The sequence below is a fragment of the Eptatretus burgeri genome, unplaced genomic scaffold (assembly GCF_056783735.1).
Source record: "Eptatretus burgeri isolate ZD-2024b unplaced genomic scaffold, Ebu_testis_v1 Ebu_testis_scaffold_488, whole genome shotgun sequence".
Classification (NCBI taxonomy): Eukaryota; Metazoa; Chordata; class Myxini; order Myxiniformes; family Myxinidae; genus Eptatretus; species Eptatretus burgeri.
The window spans coordinates 18,558-40,142 of NW_028222437.1; the positions used below are offsets into that span (position 1 = coordinate 18,558).

At 46.1% G+C, this 21,585-nt stretch overlaps 1 long non-coding RNA gene across 1 annotated transcript; it reads left to right on the forward strand.

Annotated features, from left to right (window-relative positions):
* Positions 1–745: 745 nt before the first annotated feature.
* LOC147007172 (uncharacterized) lies at positions 746–21,504 on the forward strand. Its single transcript, XR_015054354.1, has 3 exons — positions 746–7,897; positions 8,285–8,394; positions 15,645–21,504. It is a non-coding gene; the product is annotated as an uncharacterized LOC147007172 (long non-coding RNA).
* The last annotated feature ends 81 nt before the right edge of the window (positions 21,505–21,585 follow it).

The window sequence follows — 21,585 nt, forward strand, 5'->3', positions numbered from 1 at the left end:
GAAATAAATTACGTTTATTTGTCTGGCCACAACAATATGCGAACATAATTATGAGAACTATAAAGGTGGCAAGATAACGCAGCGTTTGAACATCCCGTAAACCCCAAACACCACAATGAGTTGTGTGTCAGGCCAGTCCCAGGAAAAGAAAACTGTTGGAAACATTGGTGGTAAAACGTGTTCACTTAAAAAAAAAAAAATAATAAAAATTATTTCCAGAAATTAATCTTGCAAGTTTTGTGACAAACCTTGGTTGTGTTTTTTTTTCCAGTATCTTGATGGATTTGACTTCCCCTTCCCATTGGAATCACTTGTAACATCCCCTGTATGTGTGAAGCGCATGCAGTGCTTCCTGGAATTGAGTGTAGGCTTGAGCAAATTCTGTCGTATTGATCAGATTTGTTTTCTGTTCCAGTATCAAACTGGAGTGATACTTTCAAGTTAATCTGTACAGGAAAAGATGTCACTGTTTGGACTTTTTACCTGCATGGTCTTGTATCCACGTTCCTTTGCATGAAGATAATGGAGCACGATCCTTTATGAATCTCTTCTTGTGTTGATTCCAAGACTTCGATGTTTGTTCTCACAGTGTTTTCTGTCCTCAGATGTGAAGCTGTATCCTCCCTCACAGATAAGAATGACTTTCCATCCTTGTCGTTTCTTCGCATTGTGATCATTGCTCAAGGCTTCATGCATAACTTACACAAGTTGTTGGCCCTCACACACAAAGCGAAAGGTGGGGGTTAAGCAATCTGTGACATACGTTGTTCTGCATTTTGTTATGCGTGTACATTGAAAACCATTCACTGAAGGAAATTGAAACTTTACCACGTTGCATGATCTGACCATTCCATCTTCCAGTTTAGTTCCAATGACTGCCCTTGCATAAGTAATGTCACTTCCAGCCCTCGCATCCATCTCACGCAGGATTGGAATTATCGTAACCTGTGGCAAGCCCAGTCCAAAACCCGAGACACAGCCTAACGTGATTGTGCATTTGCACATCCAATCTGTGCAGAGTCCCTCTTCTGGCAACTTGCAGAACAAGCCCGTGTTGAAATTTGGGCACAAGGTGATCCCAGCATATAAACATTCGGTGCTGAGGCTTCAGTGGTGCCGTCTTAAATTCTGCAGTCCTTCCTCGAGGGTGGTGCAGTGAGTCTGCACCAGGCCCTGTGGTTGAATCTTAATTCCCAGGTATCTCAACTGGCTCGTTGTGTCTAGCATGCTCAGGTTACGCTGCCAGCATTGGAACAATTCAGAAGTGTCGTCAACATATCGCTTCACCTTCATGTCTATAGCAGTTGCTGGAGTCGCAGACTGGCTGCGGCAGGCCTGGCATTGAATGCAGGGAAGTCGTGCACCACATTCCCAGACCTTTGGAGCCTGGACGAAGTTTGTGTGCACAAGATCAGGTCATTGGGAAATGCCAATGCTGGCACCAGAGTTACTCCCAATCTTGACCCCCACTCCCTCTGGGATGTTTTGCAGGACCTTGTCCAACACAGTTGAGCAAGATTGGGGAAAGGAGGGTCATTCTGTTGGACTGCTGTCGTGATTTGTTAATTTTGATGACCCGAGGAGTCAAAGTACGTCACACTATTGCATAACAACGTGATTTACGTGAGGAAGGGTGGTCGTCCACCCATCTTGGCAGCCACATGCAACACCGCACCATGGTTGACCAAGTCAAAGGCCTTGGAAACTTATAACACAGCAAGACACAAAGGTTACACATTCTGGTTGGCATCCTGAAGGATGGTGGTGAGAAGCATAATGAAGACAAGGTCAAGGCGATCCAGAACTACTTAGAGCCAGCATCAATGTGTAAAGTGTAAACCATGGGAGTTTCTGCGAATTGTGAATTTCTCCAGGAGGTTCATCCCCAAACTGTGCAGCCAACCTTCATCCACCAGCTGACTGCCTCAAATGACTTGGGAAGGAGCCAGAAATATTTTTGGTTTGGACTGACGAATGTGGTGCTGCTTTTATGACGGTAAAGTCTTTGCTCGCAGATGCCACGATGCTTGTCCATCATTATTCAGATGCACCACTATATATATCATGGTGTGGAAGTGTCAGATGTTGCAGTGGGTGGGACATTCCAACAGCATTTGGAAGTAAAGTGGCAGCACATTTCCTCCTTTATTCCAAGAGTTTGCAGCCATCAGAGACAATTTATAGCACCTTTACTCCTTTAGTTGTGAGTTGCTGCTGGTTTACCTCACAATCCACAATTTTTGTCAGGCGCTGAGCGTAGGCAGTTCTATATTTACATTGACCTTAAGCTGTTCATGCATGCTTTCCAGGCAAAACCTGATCACTATTCAACGAAAGAGGTCCAATACTTTGGCTTTCTCAATTTACCACCGGTATGTCATGTGAGCGTAAAGGAGAAAACTGTGGCTGATGCTCTCTCACTGTTCAATATTAACACCCTCTACACAACAACCTCCATAAACTTAAACCACCTTGCCAAGGTGAAGCAGAGGATGAAGACCTGCAGCATCTCGGAGTCAGTTCTATTCAAGTTCAGCAAAGTACCTCTCCTTATTTCTGAAGGTACTGTTTGTGACCTTTCCACTTCTCATCCTTGTGTTTCAGCCAAGTTCAGACGTGCCGCAAAATCTATCTCACCCTGGTATCAGAGCAACGAAGCACCTTATGACTCAATGTTATACCGGGTGTGGAATGAACCGTGATGTGAGAAACTGATTCAGAGCCTTTCTACAGTATCTGATTGAAAATATATTTTCACATGGGGACACAATTAGGCACCTTTGCAATCCCTGAGGACTATTTTGATCAGGTGCACATTGATTGACAGTCCTCTTCCACTATCTGGCAGTAACACCCATCTACTCACATGCGTTGACCATTTTATTCGGTGGCTGGAAGTAATTCCAATACCGGACAGTATTGAAGATTCTAGCCAAGGCCTTTGTTTCCAGAGAGGTTGCAATGCTTGGTGCCTCATTTATTTTCACCACTGACAAAGGACAATAGTCGGCATTTTGAAAAGTGTGACTCGAACAAAGTGACTTGGAAGTAAACATGCCAGGAATACTACTTGCCACCCTGCTGCAAAAGGATGTGTCAAACGATTCCATCGACAGATCAAATCCTCACTCGGAGCACAAGTAAACCCACATCGCCGGATGGAAAACATTCCAGTCGTGTTTTTTGGGCTTCCGTGTGTCAGTAAAAGCTGATCTGATTTGCAGCCCAGCTGAGTTAGCTTTTGCATCAATACTTTACCTTCCTGAGCAATTTGTTTCCTGAACTTCCATTCACATCAGTTTGCATCCCAACAATTGTGAACTGACTGCAAAGGACAATGATCGAGTTATCACACCCCCACCAGAGTTCTATCTATCTGCAGAAAGATCTTTTGCCTTGTACCCATGTTTTTTTGGATTTGACAACACTGTCAGGGCTTCTCTGCAATTTACCTGCCATGGTCTCCTTTGACTCATCACCAGGAACGACAAGTACTTCATCCAAGTTTTTAATTGGAAATCCAATGTCTTAAAAAACAAAACGATATGATAGAGTTCCATGGAGAAGCTTGCAGTCGTAATCAGGATGTAACAGATGAAAACGGGACTCAAAACGTACATGCATTGGGTGGAGAAAATTGATACAGAAAAACTCCAAGGAGGGAAAACTGGAAAAATGTAAGGAGTGATTTGGGTGGGGTTAACGAGGACAGAAAAGATGGTTTCGGATTGGGCATTATCTGAGATGGTGGTGAACAGCTGTCTTGAAGACCTGGAGGGAAAAATGACATTGAAGAGAATGTTGAAGTTGGTTCCACAGACAGGAAAAAAGAAAAGGAAAAAAAAAGAGGAACAAATGAGTGGACATGAGCAATGATCCTAGATTTCGGTTGTTTAATCAGAAGGGTGGTGAGTGTTAATGTGGACCATATTTGTCCTGCAGAAATGGGGGGACAAAGCACAAAGCAGAGGGTGCAAGACCAGAAAGGAGGTGGAAGAAGACGGACACCACCAACCTGTGTGTGATGGCGAGGTGATGGACCCATTTACCTGGCTTCAGCATGGGAAATCCCAATGATCTTGAAGGCCTTGCATTTCACTGCATCAAACTGAGCAAGATGAGGCAGGGGAGCCAGTTCAGAGGGGAGAGCAGTACTCTGTCAAACTGTGGATGAAGGCCTTTTTGGTGGATCGGAGTTCAGGTGTGCCAAGAAAGGACTTTGTATGATGGAGGATGTCCAATCAGTGGCTCGCTTTGGAGGCCAATTTTGAAATGCGGTTTGCCCGAGAAAGACCGTGGCTGATGGACCCAGGCATTTGAATGACTTGAGGAAATTCAGAGGGTTAAAGTCGGTTGGAGGGTTTGACAGGTGGTCATTTCAGAGAGAGTGAGGTTTGTTAGGATTGCCGAACATATTCCCAGTGTTTAACAAACTTGAGATTATTTTTAAGGTCAGAAGAGTGGGCTGAGGCTGCAGCCTGCCTGTCTGAAGGATGAGGGATGCCACGGCAGAGGGTGGAGTCATCAGCAAATTGAGGATTTTCCAGAGAGGGATCATTTATGAAGATCTGGAATAGGACTGGGCCTAGAACACTTTCTTGGGGCACTCCAGCCTTGAAAAGGAGGAGATGAAAGGATTACATTGAGTGCCATATGTTGGCTGAGAGCAGAGCCAGTCACGAAGCAGTGTGTGGAGTTGGCCTTGCATTCCATAGGCCAAAAATTTGGAGAGCAAGTTGGAATGCCAAAGTGTATGAAAAGCATGAGATATTTCCAGAGATTGCCATGATCTCATGTTTGATATTGAGCGCCTCCATCCATTGTTGGATGAGTCGAAGCATCATGTCCAAGGTGGAGTGACCTTGTCTGAAACCAAATTTGTGATCTGAGATGAGGTTATTGGAGATAAGAAAGGATTTCATGTCAACTCTCACTGTCTCTCTGACGGATAAAGCAACTTTTTCTTCTTTTCTCGAATTCCACACTGGATGACTAACACTCCAACTCCCCCCGATGCACCTTTTACCAATCCTATTCCCCCTCCCTTGCAATATATTTTCTTTCAGTCAAAAAAGTACTCCTCTGGATACAAGCATGGTGTATGGACAACATAGCATTCCTCTTTGTGGCTGAAAGGAGTGTGCTTCGTGATTTGCACCCATGCTTGCTTGTTCGTTTCATTTATGTTTTGAAAACCCAAACCTTTTCTTCTTTCCTGGAAACATGCCTTCTTGCAGCCTATTTTAAAGAAGGGTGATCGTTCTACCGTCCCATTGTTCTGACTTCTGCCATTTCCAGTCTTTGGATGTCTTCTCCATTCCCATTTCCTCAAATGTCCTGAATCTTGTTCTTGTATCTGATGATCAATATTACTTTTGCAAGGCAAGATCTATTGGTGATATCCTTTCTTGCATTCCAAATGTCTGGGTGACTTTTGGGAATCCTTTGTTGTTGCCGTTGATATCTCAAAAGACTTTGACAGTGTGGCACCGAGGGTGATGCAAGCTTCCCTCTTTTGGCGTTCCTTCTTCACTCTGCTCTCTCATATCAAGCTTTCTCTGTGACTGTTTTATCTCTGATTTAATTGTTCATGGTTCAATATCTCCCTCATTCCCCATCAACATCGGTGCCACTCAGGGTTCCGTCCTTTCTCCAAAACTCTTCATTCTTTTCAGCAATGATGGTACTCCACAAATAACCAAATGAACTTGCATGCTGATGACTCAACATTACATTCTTCCATGTTTTCCCATCTGCTCCCTCTTCCCTCACTTGATCTAAATCTCCTTTCATCACAGCCACCTCTTTAAATTCAGATTTGGACAAGACTTTCCAGTTGGGCAAATGTAATAAAATTAAGTTTACTGCTTCAAAAACTTAATTTATTCCCATCTCTCTCAAACTCCTCTCAGCTGTCCCATCTCCTTTGAAAACTCCATAATTACACCATGTGATACAATAAACCGACTCGGTTTTACTCAACCATCGAGTTTATCTGGGAATCCACACATTATGCAAACAGCAAAGTCTGCCTCGAAGAAATTAGGAGTCCTGCTCGGATGCCAAAGATTATACTCCTCTGAAGAGTTGCTTCAACAACACAAAGGATTGATTTGTCCTTGTATCAGAGTACTGCTCTCATCTGGAAGTTCGAGCTCCACATACTTACTGGACAGAATTGAATCCAAAGTAATCCGACTTATCAACTCTCCCAATCTGATCTCAAACCTCGACCTGCTCAATTTATGCCATAAAGTTGGCTCTTTTTTTTTTTTCTATAGATATTACTGAAGTGTCTGCTCCCATGAACTTGCTGGTTGTCTACCTCCATCATGAGCAAGACCACCAAATACTCAAGTCATGACATTGCATGATTTTTGTGTGGCCATTGGCAACTCAATGGTGAGCCGCTATGATTGTTTGGAAAGACAGGAGAAGGTAGAGTTTCATAGTTTGGTTGTGGAGGAGAAGAAACAGTTATGACCTTCTCCTTTTCAAAAAGCAGAAATTTCTGTTCTTTTTACTGCTTCCTCAAAAACTCAAACTCTTCCCTCTTTCTTAACTTTTCTCTCCATGCAGTTCTTTTTATTTGAGGACTTGTAATCTGTAACTGGAGCCTTCAACTTTAAAGAAAAGAAAAACACCGTGATGATGGATTCCATGACCTTGCTGATGATTAGAAGTAAGCTGATAGGTCTGTAAGTGAGAGGATCAGGTTTTGCTGCTTTTTCTTAATGTAGTGCAGTGATTACCTTCCAAGCAAATGGAAGATGAGAGCGCAAATGACAGGGTAAGAGGGCAGAGAGAGGATGTGCAAGAGCAGCAGAGCAGGTTTTTGGGACACGTGAACTGATGCCGTCCGGTCCAGTGGGGGAGTCAAAGTCTATGGTTGCCAGAAACTTTTCCACCTTCACATGTGTAAAAAGACAGAATCCAGTAGCATTTGGGTACGACAAGGAAGGATGGGTTCTTTAGCGATCAGTTGTGGGACAAGATTTGGAAGCAAATGCAAAATTGAGGCATTAGACCTTCTTTCAAGCGGAGTCAGCTGTGATACTACTTGAAGTAAGGAAAGGGATGAAGGGAGAGCATACTCCAGAGACTGACTTCACAACACTTGGAGTGTAGTCCTTTTGGAATGAGCAATGAGTTTCGACACAAGATTTCCCACACAGTCTGAGACAAAGCATCCTACAGTAATGGCAGAACAAACTCGAGCAACATTGATTCCAACTGTTCCCATGAGCGAACGCACAACAGCATAGATTTCAGCCCAATGGACATCTGCATCAACCTATTTGTCACTATCAACTGCATCAGACGTGAGGAAAACTCATTCCGGCAGACATGTCCATTGGCAAAGGAGATTTGTGCAGGCATTTAATTTGGGCTGAAGTCTACATAATTATTGATCATATGTATTTATTTTGTCATCAATCTCAAGCAAAGCTCGTGTAGTGACTCGTTCATTTTTCTTTACACTTTGCTCATATCGTAAGAAAGCAAATGTGGGAACATTATTATCCAATCGGTGGAGTCCTTTTAGAGACCCATTGGGAATGTGGATATGAAGGGGCATACGGAGAGCTCGTCCATTGCAAGAATCGGAGCCCGCACGCTTTTCCTGGCAAGACTTTCTCATTTATTTTCACAATTCGCTCAAAACATCAATATTTAGTTGTAGCTTTTGTTCGACACCACCAAGACCATTGGGCAAAGTGCATTTCGTTTGCTTGGCTGAACAACCATGACTACAAGTGAGCATCCTCTTTTTGCATCGACGCCATCTTGGTCATGGCAGCTCGGTGCCATTCAATTCTTCCTTCAACAACCGGAGACGATGACTGAAGGATTAATCACCAACTGGACTTCATTTACAACACATTGCATTTTATATGCGAGTTACATTTCTTTTGTTCTGGTTTAAACATCTTCATCACCAAGTTTAAACATGAACATTATCAGCAGCACACTGAAAGGAATTATCACTATTGTCAGTTTGAGTTTTGTTGGATTGAATGGATGTTCTTTCTTTGAATGGCAGATAAACCCTTAATATTGATATGATTTTAATGATGTTTGATATTGACCTTCATGTCCATAAAATCCATCATCAGCATCTGGCATCACAACTGGAGAGTGAGTTGATTAACCTCAAGGTTTAAATAATGTGAATGTCCTCGGGTGTAGTTTATTGTTTGAAAAAGTGTGAATTTCCCATTATGTTTGCCTTTTGTTTCCTTTGTCAATAATTTAATGCAAAGTGTGGTGTCTGTCCATTTAGCTGTCTCCTGATAACGTCAGCCGCTTCCTGCACTGCTTTTGAAAATCTCTGCACACAGACACCACCAAAGCTCAACATTCAACCAGAAGAAAATCATTATACCGAATAAGGTATGTTTAAATATAACACACACACGCACACACACACATGCACACAGTTTGGTTATTAACAGTGTGTTAAGATACAATCTTGGCTGAAAGGATGGCTTGAGGTATGCACTCTCTCCTTGAAGCTATCTTGGCCCACCTAAAAACTGTCATCCCTGTGAATCAATGTGTGCTGTCTCTCCGATGGCTGTTAAACTGGGCATCCCATCTCCCAACATTAGTTGGTGCATGTTAAAGATCCCCATGGTGAGTATCGGTGAGCTATTACAAATTCCTGCCTGAACTACTGCTGGGAGAGCAATGGAAACCACTGAGTACATCCTTTTCTCATGAAGTTGCTTCATTCGCACTGACATTGTGATAGAGTACATTCAACATATGAAAAGGAGAGAGCATGGACACAGAGGGAAGAGAAGTTTTCTTCTCTCTCCATCTTGTCTTCCCCATTCCTCCCCCACACCCATTTCTTGTCTGACTTGTATACAAAAAAAAAACTGTTGTAGGTTGGTAACCATTGTGCAGGCTTGATGGGCCGAATTGTCTTTCTGTGTTCAAGTTCCTTGGAAGGGAAGACTTCTATTACACATTGTGAACCGTGGTGTCTGTGCGTGTTCTCTCGTTTTCGGAAGCCGATTCCCACACTGCCTTTGAAAAACTCAACATTCACTTTTGAAATGACAGGAGAACAGGCATGAATCATGATCCCAAATTTTATTTTGCAAGCAGGATATTTTACCCTCTTTTTGGACAAATTGAACCTCCGCTGCCCAATGTTGCACCACCATTTTGCGGTCAGCTGTACAAGTAGCTCTCAGTTTTGGCTCTGAGTGAAACGAAGAGTGCAACACAATCAACTTTTTGGCCGTTGATTCAATAATTTAAACTGCTCGATTTACTTATGTTTCCTTTCACGGGGACGGGTTTACAGGGATCATGTTTTGGAACAAAGTCCATCTTCATGTCCAGCAAATCGGTTCCTTCATCCTGATGGAGCTCCATTTAGCCTAGCTACAGACGGTAGCAATGACAGTGGTGAGGCCCAGCTGTATCCTGTCCTGATTTCGTACTATGACAACAGTGCTGGGATTGTGAAGCAAGGTTTGCTAAGTTTGCCTGCGTGCAAACAAGATTCCACTGGAGAAAACATTTTCAAACTGCTTGATCATGAGTTCAGTGACAGGAAAATTCCGTGGGGAAATTGTTTCCTTTTGTGCTGATAATGCCTCTGTCATGGTGGGCAAGCACAAAGGAGTCGCTGCTTATATCCACAAACAAAATCCAGAGTGCTACATCATGGGATGCCCTTGCCATATGATGCACAATACGGCCAAGAAGGCGGCTCAGGCCTTACCCATTGAATTAGATGACTTTCTCATCGATATTTACTACTACTTGGACAAAAGTAGTAAACGCGTCAAAGGAGTGAAAGCACTGCAAGAACTCTGTGATGCCCCGACACACAAGATTTTGAAGCATGTCGCAACAAGGTGGCTGTCCCTTGGTCAGTGCCTAGACAGGCTGATTGAACAGTGGGAGCCACTTCGCCTCTTCTTCAAAGAAGAAGTACGAAGAAAAATGCAACCAACTGTAGCCAAGACTCTAACAACGAGCAAGAAGGACGGCACTGTATCTACTACCAGTACTGGCACTGCAGGATCAAGCACTAGTGGAGCAGCATTCACCACTCCCACTGCAGTATCTGCTGCGAAGAAGACAGCAGGGACAGCACCAAAACCAATGCTGAGAGCAGGTAGCATCACCGGCCCTTCATCACGTTCATCTACAAAGCAGATCCCTTCAGAGTCGAGAAAGACTGTGATAGTCCCATCTACAGGCAAAGAAGGACCCAAGTTAAGTTCTGCTTTTGCCAAATCACTTGATAGAAGCTCAGCAAAACCTTCGAATCAGAGGTCTTCTTCCTTGGCTACACCTACCTCAAGCTCTCTCCTCAAACGTAAAATTGGATCTGGTACTACGAGTCTGACCTCTTCTGCTGGCAGCAAACGCAAGTGTGATCGCCCTGCGGCTAAGTGTACTACGAGTTCTACAACTAAAAGCGCATCTTCCTCAAACACTGTGCAGGAATCTAGAGAAAAACGTGTCAACAGGATGTTCTTGTCTCCACAAACAAAACTCTATTGTTTCTTCCTTCGATATGCTAACAAGCTTTTTGAGAAGGGGAATCTTCTGCTCCAAAGAGACGAACCCTGTATTCATCTCCTGCACGGAGAATTGAATGGTCTTCTGAAAGATATCTTCGTACGGTTTTTGAAACCATCGGTGTCATCGGTTGCTCTGGTAAATGTACCCTTCTCTGACAGACATCATCAGAAGAATGATGAGGACCTCATGATTGGGAACGATGCCAAACTGTATATAAGGGAACAAAGGAGTCTCAAGAAATCCACCTTCACTCTGAGTGAGTCAGACATCCAAGGTTTCTTCAGTGCAGTTCGCTCATATTATGTGAAAGCCTGCAATTACATCTTCAAAACCTGGCCGCTAGATGATGAATTAGCCAAGCATGCTCAGGTGCTGGATGTTAAGCTACACCAAGAAGTGGGGTTTGACTGTGTGGAGTTTTTCATCAAGAAATTCCCCTCTCTGTTCAGTGGCGGTGATAGTGACATAGACAGTCTTGAGAGTGAATTCGCTCACTACCAGGCAGACGCCTCCATAGCTACAATTGCTACTGAGACAGTGAGAGTGGATGAGCAGTGGCATCGGATTTCACAGCTCACAGATCCCTGCACTGGTGCCAAGAAGTATCCTAATTTGAGCAAAGTGATGAAGGGAATCTTGGTCATTCCTCATTCGAACGCATCATGTGAGCGGGCACTCAGTCTTGTACGGAAGAATCATACTGAATTTCGTCCCAATTTGAGTGTCAAAACCCTGGAAGCTCTCTTAATTGAAAAACTAGCTCATAGCACCCCTTGCTACCAGAGAGAATACAGCAAAGACATAATCAGAAGGGCTAAAAGAGCCACACAGCTGTCACTCAGCAAAGCTGCCATGGAAAAAGCAAGCAGCAGTAGTACCAGCCAGTAAGGTAAGAAAAATATTGCTTCTTTTGTGCTTTTTGTTAATCTTTGATTGTCCCCTAACTTACTAATATTAACATACATGTAACATTAAAAAGTGCACAATTTTCCCCTTTTTTTGTTCAAAAAGTGGGAATTCTTAACATGTTAAATGCTCCAAAATAGGGCTCAGAGGGCACTAGAGAGCGTCTAGAACCCCAGAGCTTCCAGGGCCCTAAGGCGGGCCCTGGACCCCGCCGCAAGGGTCGAGCGCTCCGCGCTCGAGATGTGCGCTTCGCGCACATTATTTGGTGTCGGTTGCAAATCCTCCCTAATTCTGATTTCCAAAAGTTGGCATCTCTGCGTCCTGAAGCACACCTGGATCAGGAGAAATTCACTCAAACCACCTGCAGAGACCCCCTTCGGCCCTGTTTTTTTAGTATTATTTTTTATTTTGAATACCGTGAACCAATTTTGGTACATCGTAGGTGATTAAGTTTGTGATCAAGTTTCATTGAAATTGTGTGTAATTTGGGACAAGAGAGCAAATACCTATTTGGGGGGGGGGGTTAGGAACAAAAATCCCTAACCCCCCCCCCTCCATCGACCCCCTTAATGAGCGCAGATTTTGAAGTGGTCGATACACCTTCGTTTAGTAATCAGATATGAAGCTTGTGGCAAATTTTCATCAAAATAGAGTGTTTGAAGCATTTATAGATTGAATCACTGACTCGCTCACGGACACTGCTCGATCACATGAACTCACCTGACAAAAGTCCAGGTGACATACAAACAAGGAAAATTCGTTTTTACTTACAATAAAACAGCCTCGCTGATCGGTGTGACATTTACACCTTGTATTACACTTTTATCGTGTACATGACAAAAGGAATCATGAGACTTGAAACTAAACAATAAATACATGATTAAATAATTATTTGTGTGTCGCAATCAAAACTTGAAGGGCACTCAGTTGATCACATACCTCTGCCACATCATGCCTGATCCATGAGAACATAACAGCTGTTTTTACAGCCATTTTTCACTGCTGAGCAGGGGTTAGCTTTTTGTGGGTTCCATGCAGTCATGGTTCCCTTCTTGAGGTAATGTTTTTATGGCCGGATGTTCTTCCTGGCGCCAACCCTGGTCGCCTCTTACGACACACAGGGATATGGTACACCTATTCTAACCAGGGCAAACACCAGGACCAGTACACTGATACTCATTTCCCGACCTCAGAAGGATGTCAGGGCTGAGTCAACCCCTCTTCTTCTTCTTTCGGCTGCTCCCTTTCGGGGTCGCCACAGCGGATCATCCGTATGATCCGCATAGTGATTTGGCACATGTTTTACGCCAGATGCCCTTCCTGATGCAACCTTGGTCGCCTCTTACAACACAGGGATATGGCACACCTATTTTAACCGGGGCATACACCGGCCCAGTGCACTGGTACTCATTTCGCCGACCTCGGAAGGATGACAGGCTGAGTCAACCCCCTGGTGTATTAATTCAGTGGCCCAACGGGGCTTGAACTCAAGACCTTTTGGATCCCAAGCCGCTGCCCTAACCACTGCGCCAACACCAGGCTAGGGCTGAGTCAACGCCCTGGTGTATTAATTCAGCGGCCAACGGGGTTCGAACTCAGGACCCTAGTATCCCAAGCCGACCACCCGAACCACAAAGCCAACACCAGGCTATATTCCCGAGACCATATCGGGCCCAATACATTTATTAAATATCATGCTTTACAATAAGATATAGATTTTGGCCCGATCTCCCAATGGTGAATAATCACTTTAAAAAATAAATAATTCTCGTTTCCAGATCGGGATTAGGATCTTCACCAAAATCGATTTGTCATGGTCACACATCCAACCTGTCCATGCAGTTTCATTGGAATCCGTCTAACTTTTTTGAGAGATCCTGCACACACAGACAGACAGACAGAAGGGTAAAAACATAACTTCTTTCACGTTCAGTGGTGGAGGTAAAATATATTGTTGCGAATTCGTGCCCGCCGGCATGCTAACGGCCACGTGACTCGAATCGCGGCACGTCGCCCACCGGACGGACAATTCTGTCGTGACCCTCTCGGACTAACGCCGGGAGCTCGTCACGGGTGGGCCTCTCGGCCTCACCATGATCGTGCCAATCGGCCACCCGCGTGGGATAGGGTTGTTCGCCAAACTCGACCTACCGAAGTACCCACGCGGATGGTAGACCGGGCGATTGCACCTCACCGCAGGTCGACTCCGGACACGGGCCGCTTCAGCGATCCGTTCCGTGCTATCGGGATAACCGAGCGGTGTTATCGTCGGCCTCGACGGTTCCGATTAATTATCGGGCGTATTAAGCCCACGACGAACCCGTTACCTGAAGCAAGATGGAGATTCAATGAAAGAAAAGACGAAGCGAAACGGGAAAACAGTTCAACATAATGCACATTTATTCCACGGCACACGGAGAGCACACATATATAGCCAAACAGAATGCACATATATCACATGCAACAAAAGAAACAATGACGCAGAGATACTACCGACTAAGACCGACACACGGCAACACTTAACAGTTTTACTTCACCAGACTGGCGCCACACACACACACGTTTACACCAAACCAAAAGAAATTGGAAGTGCGACTTCCCTGATCGCGTCGAGTCCTCCTTTTGCGACCGCAACTCCAAGCCCCTCCGGCGTGCTCCGCGAGCTCGTGTCGCGTGTCGCTCGTGTGGTCCGCTCGACTGTACGGACGGGGTTTCGGGGAAACGGACGGGGTTTGTTCGGCGCTGTTTTCCACGCTCGCGCACGGGTCGAAGAAGCAAGGCAGGAACCACAAGCTCGCGACTCGAGCCAGAAGACGACCATGAAGACCAACCCTCCACCAACAACTCACTCCAATTCTCGACCAACCACCCCAACAACAACCCTAGGTCCGTCCTGTCTGCCTTTTGTAGCGCGGGGCTCCGTTCTTCGCTCCGCCCCGTTTTCGGCCCCGCCTCCCTTCGAGCTTCTTGGAGAAGCCTATCAAAGGGGGGCGTGACCTCGCTTTCCCTCCACCCAGCGCCGTGCGGGGGCCGGGGGAGCCAGTCTTGGCTCCGAGCCAGGGAATTATTCCCCCAAAAAGAGGCCCCCACCTTTTCTCACCTTTGATCCCTGCATCGCCCCTCCTCCACACCGAGCGCGGAGAACCTCGATGGGAAAAACAGGCGGGAAAACCCCCAAGCATAGTTGTTGGTTTTTGTTTGTTCCCGGAGATCGTAACCGCACAGGGCCTACTGAATGGCGAGTGGCGAAGATGTGGTGGCGTTGATGGTGGAGGTGGCGTGGTTGTAGTGTGGTTGGCGCTGTGGTGGGGATGGCGTGGTTGTTGAGATGCTGTTTGTTTGAAATCAAAGATAGAACAGAAAAAATGGCTAACTCAAAGCGTCGCAGCCGGAATGAATCACATTTATTCCCTCTAAACAACGGGTTTGGGGCTAACTACACATGTACTTAAGAGATATCTCACCTACGGGACCTGAATGGTGGTTTGCGAATTTCCACAGCCGTAACAATATAATAATGTAATTATGCAAGAAACCACGCAACCCCCCCTCCCCGCATCATAACCCATGGATAATTATCCTTACCACTTCTTCTGAAAGTTGGAAAAGTATACATATAAAAATGTGCAAGTAGCTGAGTTTCACGAAATGTGAATCCGTGAATGTCGGTGTTTTATGGTTTCCTGTCAATGAACGCACCTGTCTTGAAACCTTATCCAGAATATGACATCCAGGCCCTTGTTATTATTATATACATTTTGTCCCGGCTTGTTGAAGAGCTGGGACACACAACAGATCAGGACACAACATAAAGGGAACAGCAGGAGTAAGGGGAAACTCAATAGCAGGGCGGAAGGAGAAGGTGGATGGACGAACAAGGGATGCAGGTAATTGAGGGTTAGTGGAGAATGCAAGGGGGTGGACAATGTGGATCCATCAGCAAAATGTTGGGAGGGGTGTTGGTGGTTTAACAGGTGCAGAATAGATCATGGCTTTGGATGGGGGATGACTTGAGATGGTGGTGAACAGTTGTTTTGAAGACTGGGAGGGAAGAATATGAAAGAGTGTGGAAGGCGTTTGCACAGGTGGGAAAAGAGAGGAATAAATGTGTGGAGGTGAGTCGTGGTTCTGGATTTAGGCAGTTTCATGAGAAGGGGGTTTCTGGTGGACCGTGTGTACTGCAGATACTTGTGGGTGGCGGGACAGAGCATGGAGAAGGCCGAGGGTGCAAGACCAAAAATGAGGTGGAAGAAAAAAGAAAACGCCGACTTCTCGGTGATGGCGAAGTGAAAGACCCAAAGACTCGGCTTCCTCGTGAGAGATTCCAATGATCTTGAAAGCCGTGATTTCCACGGCATCAAACGTGACTCCAATCCTCAACCCACTTCACAAACAAAGGTTTATAAACTGGACAACTGACTATGAACCTCTCTCAACCTTGAACCCAGTGCCTTTAAAATGCATGATGTTATAATTTCTGTCAATCAACAAATCTCATCTTTTTGTGGTTAAATTTCACTTATCACTCTTCCTTCTTTGAAACATTCCTTGAAATTTTGTTTTTGGATGAAAATGTTTGATAAGAAATTAATTAATTAAATTGTTGGGACACACCCCACTCAAAGCACAACGGATTGATTTTGATAAAACCAAAACTTGTTCCCACAAACCCAACAACCATCTCAAGGTTGCTTACAGGGGAATTCACGCATTGCGTTCATCCAAGCCCATCCCTTGGTGTACTGCAGTCAGAGCAGAGGGTGGTAAGCTCTTGACAGAGGAGTCCGAAGTGAAGGCCCGCTGGGCTGGTTACTTTGAGCGGTTGTTCCAGGCTGATCCACCAGCTGTCGAGTTTGGCGTCAGGGGTGTTACAATCCCTGTTGCTGACCAATCAACTGTGATCCACCTTCGCTTGTGGAAACAGGCTGCGGTGAACCGGTTGAAATGGGGTCAAGCTCCAGGGATCTGTGGCATCCATGCTGAACTTCTCAGGGCTGGAGGAAATGCTGCACTCGTGTCATTGCATGCAGTTCTGTGCTCTGCCTGGAACACAGGCATCATCCCAACTGACTGGAAGAGGGGCCTTGTTGTCCCTCTCTGGAAAGGGAAGGGTGATCGCCAAGACTGCAATCTGCCGAGGGGTAACGCTGCTCTTGGTGTCGGGCAAGGTCTTTGCTCGGATAATTCTTAATAGGGTTCGCCACCATCTGCTTGGGCACCAGCATCCAGAGCAGTCAGGCTTTACACCAAAGAGGTCAATGATTGACCGTATCCTTGCTCTTCGGGTCCTCACCAAACGTAGTTGAGCGTTTCGGCAGGGGCTGCTTGCAGCCTATGTTGATCTCTGTAAAGCGTTCAATTCAGTGAATCGGGATGCCCCCTGGAGGATTCTTGGTCTTCGTGGGGTGCCACCAAAATGGATCGATCTGATGCCTGAAGCCTACTCTGGTAATGAGAGTGCTGTGAGATGCAGTGGTACCATCTCTGACTTATTTCCAGTTGTTACTGGAGACTGTCATGGGTGTGTTCTGGCCCCCACACTTTTCAGCACTTGTATGGACTGGATTCTCGGGAGGATGTTGGAGAGATAAAGCTGCGGTACATCGTTTGGGAATGTCAAGATCTCTGACCTTGATTTCACAGATGATGCAGTCATCTTTCCGGAGACTTTAGAAATCCTTTTCGGGGTCCTTGAGGTGCTGAATGAGGAGTCGGAGCCGCTGGGATTGTGGGTTTCCTGGGTCAAAACGAAGATCCAGGCTTTCAATGACATCTTCGATGCTGCTGTCCTGTCTGTGCCTATTTGTGGTGAGGATGTTGAGGTCGTGGAGGGATTCACTTACCTTGACAGTGATATTCATGTCTCTGCTGGCTGTGAGTCAGAGGTCAATAGACGTCTGGGTCGGGCTTGGAGAGTCATGGATTCACTGGATAATGGGGTGTGGCGCTGCCGGTACCTGTGTGGGAGGACGAAAGTCCGAGTCTTCAGGTCGTTTTTGCTTCCAGTCTGGCTCTATGGATGGGAGACTTGGACTCTGACCAAGGATCTGAGACGGAGACTTAATTCCTTTGGTACCAGGTCTCTTCGCAGAATCCTTGGCTATCGCTGGTCGGACTCTGTGTCCAACGAGCGGTTGCTGAGAGAGACTCAAATGAGATTTGTTACCTGCATAGTCCGTGAGTGTCAGCTGCGGCTGTCTAGACATGTGGCTCGTTTTCCTGACGCTGATCCTGCTCACCAGATTCTCTCAGCGAGGGAGTCTCGTGAGTGGAGGAGGCCAATGGGCTGACCACGTGCCTCGTGGTTGCAGCACGCTGATCGGCATCTCAAGCAGATGGGGATGGGCCAAGCATCTGCCTGGGGGATGGCCAGATGGAGGCCCCTGGAGTACCGGCGGAAAGTGGATGCGGCGACGCGCTGCTCTGGCGCATGCTCCCACACCTGACCTGACTCTCAAGGTACAATCACCACCAACAACCCAACTTCAATGGTTTGAACATCGGAGAGAAACCAGTGTGCACCAAATACACCAAAAATCCAACCAACTGAAAATTGTTATTGATCGTGACGTCATACCTGCCTGAGCCAGGGATAGTTTTGTGCTTTATAGGGAAACATCAGCTGAGTGTGAATGGAGTTTTTAATAATCTCTTTTTGATGTGATTAATAAAATCATCCCTGTGAAGAGATAACAGGATGGAGAATCCCATGTTGTGCTGATTATGAAACACGATGTACAAGGAATGTGAAAAATTCCTTTTTTAATCTTTTCTTATTTTCTTGTGTTTTCAGTGATGTTTAGGTTTGGTGCACAGGTTGGTCTGGAATCATTTCTCTGTTATATTATTTAATATTTTCATTACCATGACTTCTTGTTCTGTGATCAAGAAATCTGTAAAATATAATTAATAATAAGCAGTGATGGATGATAACTTTCTCCAGGGTTTTTAATTCACAAGTTATTTGTAATAATAGTTTTATATAAACCACATTTATCATGCAGTTTGGTAAAATAATTTGAAACTTTTTCATTCGTTCATCTTGATGTCGAACACGCTCTGTGTTGGTACATCACTTGATTGAATGTGAATACTAAGAACGAGTCCTGGATCTTCTTCAGAGAAAAAAATACAACATCATAAAATAGAACTTTATCTACATATTACGTATGTGCAGGGACGTTGCTGGGCACTGGCCCACATGGCAAATGCTCCAAATTTATTTTGCTGTGACCTGAATTGATTTTACCCCCCTGCCCTATGATTGGCCACTTTTTCGCAATTAAATTATTTTGCTGCACATTCGACGGTACGACATGTTTTATTGGGGGGGGGGGGGTGGTGGAGGATCTGAAGTTTGAGGGGCTTGAGCCCCAAATATTTTTGGAAGCTTATGACACCTCTGCTTGCAGGTCCAGGGAGAGGAAATAAATTGAAAATCAAATGTAAAAGCTCGTGAGTTTTGATTTGGAATATAATGTCGGACATGATGGGGAACAAGAACAAAGAAAATTGGAAGAGGTTTGTGAAGAAGAGAAAGGTGGAACCCTCTTATCCCATATACGAGTGGAGGTTGGAGTTTTACAAGGTAGTATTTTGGGTCCAGTCTTGTTCCTCATCTCTGTAAATGACATGACCGAAGGTCTGAAAACCCCTCTTCCTTCAGCCGACGACGACTCCATCCCGATGCTTGGAAACCAAGTGCATTTCTACTGATCTGCAATTTATTTGACTCTGGTGTGATTAAAATGTCCTTCAATCCCAGAAAAATCTGTCTGACTCGATCACTCTGAAATGATCAGCAAATGAACCCACCTGTTTTATTAGTCATCCACTGGAAGAAGTTCAGTCTCATGAACTTCGAGGCCTCACCACCAGCCATGGCCTTTCCTGGGCTGACCACAGAGCAAAGCTGGTGTCCAAAGCCAGCCACAGACTGGGTATTCTCTGACCATCCAAGTCTTTCTTAGGAAAATCAGAGCTAGCAGGTGTAAGGCCTTTGTCTGGAGCTCAGTGGAGTGCGACTCGATACGTATTTACAGGTGATGTTTTTCAGGTCACAGGGCATGTTTTTGGCTGAGGGTGTGGCTGTGCTACCCACTCTAGGTTAGGGTGTTTTTGTCTCCAAGAATTTCAGGCCAGAATTCAACCTGTTAATAAATACAGATTTTGATGCGGTCAACACACCTTTGTTCGGCATCAGATATCAAGCTTGTGGCCACGTTTCATGAAATTTTGTGTGCTTGGTTCGACCGATGACAAGTGTTTACAGACTCACTGACTGATAGACTGAAAGGTCTCATGACACTCAAAAGTACTGAAATTGCAAATATATATTGTTACGGCTGTGGAAATTGCAAACCACCATCCAGGTCCCATAGGTGAGATATCTCTTAAGTACATGTGTAGTTAGCCCCAAACCTGTTGTTTAGAGGGAATTAATGTGATTCATTCGGGCTGCGACGCTTTGAGATAGCCGTTTTTCTGTTCTATCTAACTTTTGAACCAACCACGCTCCAACCGTCGGACAACAACAACAACAACAACGCTAACAGCCGCGACCTTTACCTTCACAACTCGCTCCCGCAAACCGCATCACCGCCATTCCAAACGGCACCATGGCCATCGGCCACCGCCGGAAACCCTCCACCACCTTCACCTCTCTCCTTCTGTGGCCATTCCCGCACCACCTGTGAGCACCGAGCGTCGGGCTGTCCTGGGCTCGTACAAGATACACGCCGAGCCGCGAGTGCAAATAGCGGCCTTTACGAGGAGAATTTGGATCAGGAATGCTGCACGCCCTCTTCTGATCCGTCCAATCAGCAAGCGCAGGGCGGCTTGGCCCCGCCTCCAGGCGTGTCTGTGTGGAATCGAGATATGCAAATTCTAGGATCAGGGGAGATTCACACCCCTTTTCCTCCATCCAATGGGCGAGCGTGGCCCCGCCCCCGAGGTCATCCTGATCCAGAAATTTGCATGTTGTTTTCTCCTGCCGGCCTATAAAACGGTGAGCGTGAGGCGAATGAGAAGAGTTGTTGAGAGGCTGTCAAGTCGGGTTGGAGAGCGGAGTGGAGTCGGGAGGCGAAGGCGTCAAGGTGGTTTTCTGCAGTCGGCTGAGGAGAATTGGGGGAAGAGTCCAAGGAGCTTGGGTCCGAGGCAGGGAAGATGGTCGGCGACGAGGTGGCGGTGGGATCGCTCGTCGCGGGACCCAAGCCAGCCAACCATTCTCCTTCCGCCAGGGCATCAACAATTCCCCCCCCATCCCCCGCGCTGTGATGGTGCAAAAAGGGGGCCCCGTTCGAAAAAAAATAATAATAATAATAACGAAACCTGCGGAGGAGCACGAAGTCAGGGCACCGCCGCGCAGCCACATTTGCGGCTCATCACGAGGACGCGGGTAGGACCCCCCCCCGGTCTCCCGGGCCTGACCGCTCCTTCAGGTCCCGCGCACACATTGGCCTACGGGCCCGTCTGCCCCTTTCCTATGAGGGTGGCTTCTTTCCTTTGCTTTTGAGTAAATGTGTGTCAGCACCAGTCTGGTGAAGTAAAACTGTTTAAGTGTTGCCGTGTGTCGGTCTAAGTCGGTGGTATCTCTGTGTCATTGTTTATTTTGTTGCATTTGATATATGTGCATTCTGTTTGGCTGTATATGTGTGCTCTCCGTGTGCCGCGGAATAAATGTGCATTATGTTGAACTGTTTTCCCGTTTCGCTTCGTCTTTTCTTTAATTGAATCTCCATCGTGCTTCACGTAACGGGTTCGTCATGGGCTTAATACGCCGAATAATTAATCTGAACCATCGAGGCCGACGATAACACCGCTCGGTTATCCCGATCGTACGGAACGGATCGCTGAAGCGGCCCGTGTCCGGAGTCTACCTGCGGCGAGGTGCGATTGCCCGGTCTACCATCCGCGTGGGTACTTAGGTAGGTCGAGTTTGGTGAACAACCCTATCCCACGCGGGTGGCCGATTGGCACGATCGTGGTGAGGCCAAAAGGCCCACCCTTGACTCGCTCCCGCCGTTAGTCCGAGAGGGTCACGACAGAATTGTCCGTCCGGTGGGCGACGTGCCGCGATTCGAGTCACGTGGCCGTTCGCACGCCGGCGGGCGCGAATTCGCAACA